The sequence below is a fragment of the Poecilia reticulata genome, linkage group LG19 (genome assembly GCF_000633615.1).
Source record: "Poecilia reticulata strain Guanapo linkage group LG19, Guppy_female_1.0+MT, whole genome shotgun sequence".
NCBI classification, from domain to species: domain Eukaryota; kingdom Metazoa; phylum Chordata; class Actinopteri; order Cyprinodontiformes; family Poeciliidae; genus Poecilia; species Poecilia reticulata.
The window spans coordinates 428184-430681 of NC_024349.1; positions in this window are offsets into that span (position 1 = coordinate 428184).

Genomic DNA, 2498 nt, shown 5'->3' on the forward strand with positions numbered 1-2498 from the left:
TTGAGCAAAGTAGGAGGGACGACCTCTCCAAGATGGCCGCCGTATTTCCTGCGCCGGAGCAGCCAATGCGGGGTCTACTCTTATATTATGTCTATAGAGCAAAGTTAAACTGTCGGGAAATGGTTGTTTTTATTGTAAAGCTGACGTCACAGCGCCCCCCAGCGGCCAGGCGGAACATGACGAGCGATGAAATGTGCCTTCGCTTCAGGTTCTCACTTCCTGCCTGGAAATCCTTTTAGTGGCTGAGTTAAGGTTCAGTTACAGCCTTTTATATCATGAATGAAACGTTTTTATATCCTGTGGTAAATATTCATCCTGTGAATGAAGCACTTAAAGCTGAATTACTGTGAAATCTGTTTTTCTTTGTGTTATATTAAATATTGTAGCGTTTTAGCTACTTTACAGCTGAACTGGACTTTTCCTGTTTGTTTCTCACTAACAGCTGAAATCTGGAGACCAGAGGTGAGAAATGCTGAACATTTAGGTTCAATCTAACAAACTAAACACAGGATCAGTATCACAGATACATTTAAAGTTTGATACAGCATCAAACTTCTCATCATCAGGCGTTTTTCTGCTCTTTTTTTTTTTTAATTGTTTTTGGAAATAATTTAATATATTAACGTGATAAACTGAAATAATGGAGAAACAAAACAAACTTGTGTGCACTTTTTAGGAAAACGTGCAAAAAATATTTGAGATCAAATCAAAACTGATTTGATCCAAAATACTGAAACTATTAATCGATGCTGGTAAGATCAATGCTTCAGTTTTAGATTATTTATCGCAGTTTCTCAATTATATCTGATATTGTCCAAATTCTGTCTGAAGTTTGAATAAAAATAATTCAAAGAAAAAAAATCATCTAACGGTCAGAAGTCTGATGACTTTTAGCTTTATTATATTTATAACCAAAGTATTGATATTAATGACACTGGCCCATCGGATCAATACTAAACATTTAGCATCACCTGTTAATATTCAGTCTCCAGTCCAACTTCACCAGACAAACTAAACGTTTTGCTCCGTCTGCAGAGTTAAATTAAGATGTTTGATCAAAGCAGTAATCACATTTTTCCATTTTTGTATTTTCCTAAAACTTCCCAGATTTTATGATTCCATCCATCCATTTTCCCTCAGTGGGGTCAGGAGGTGCTGGTGCTCATCTCCAGCCAACGTTTCGGGCGAGAGGCGGGGTCACCCTGGACAGGTCGCCAGTCTGTCTCAGGGCAACACAGAGACACACAGGACACACAACCACTCACACCTAGGGGCCAATTAACCTGACAGTCATGTTTCTGGACTGTGGGAGGAAACCAGAGAACCTGGAGAAAACCCACCATGCACAGGGAGAACATGGAGACTCCATGCAGAAAGACCGGGAATCGAACCCAGAACCTTCTTGCTGCAAGGCAACAGCTCTACCAACTGCGCCACTGTGCAGCCATTNACATGGAGACTCCATGCAGAAAGACCGGGAATCGAACCCAGAACCTTCTTGCTGCAAGGCAACAGCTCTACCAACTGCGCCACTGTGCAGCCATTTTATGATTCCTTCAAGTAAAACATAAACGTTCGTTCCTTCGATGACCGCTAGATGGCGCCAATGGAGCATTTCTGGGTAAAACCTGCAACCTGCTGTTGATTAAATCAGGTTTTCTAAAGTCATCAACCAGAAAACACACACACACGCACACACACACACACACACACACACACACACACACACACACACAGAAAGCCTTGCAGAAGCAAAGAGGTGAAACATTTTATTAAATGTTTGAGATTCTGGTCAAATTTATTTTCTCAGTTGATAAAAATAGAAATCGGATGAAAAATATTTGACCAGATGAATCGGGTGAATATTAAATAATTTGTCATTTTGCTCATCCTGCTGCAGGAGGCCACTGATATCAGTGACAGGCTCTTGTTACTTTAAATAGGCCATCTAAGTTAAATAAGCTTGAATAAAATAGCTGTAGCTACATTTTAGCATCGTTAGAAAGAAGCTAAGCTAGCACGTTCTGCTGGTTCTCTGAATTATTTCATTTTTAACGTATTTCTAATATTGTATAAAAAAGGTTTAAGTGACTGAATAAAAAAATCTGCAGAATGTGGCAATATTTTTATTTGATTAATTGATTAATAATCCGGCCTTCATCTTCCTGTTTCGTGCCTTCATCATCGTGAGGAATCGTCTGTCCTCCTCTTCCTCTCGTTCCTCCTCATCTCTTCACTCTGTTGTTTAGTTTTGGTTTTGGTTTGGGGGTTGGACCCGGGCTGTGGGGTTCCTCAGGGATGCTGGACGTGGAGGAGTCGTGTTTACCTGAAACGGGACTCTGCCAGCTGGCCAACAGGTGACAAACCCGCTCTATTCACTGCAACACACTCAGACTCATCAGCAGCCTTGCTGTCAGGTGAAGTGTGTGTGGGGTATTTATACACGTGTGTGTGTGTGTGTGTGTGTGTGTGTGTGTGTGTGTGTGTGTGTGTGTGTG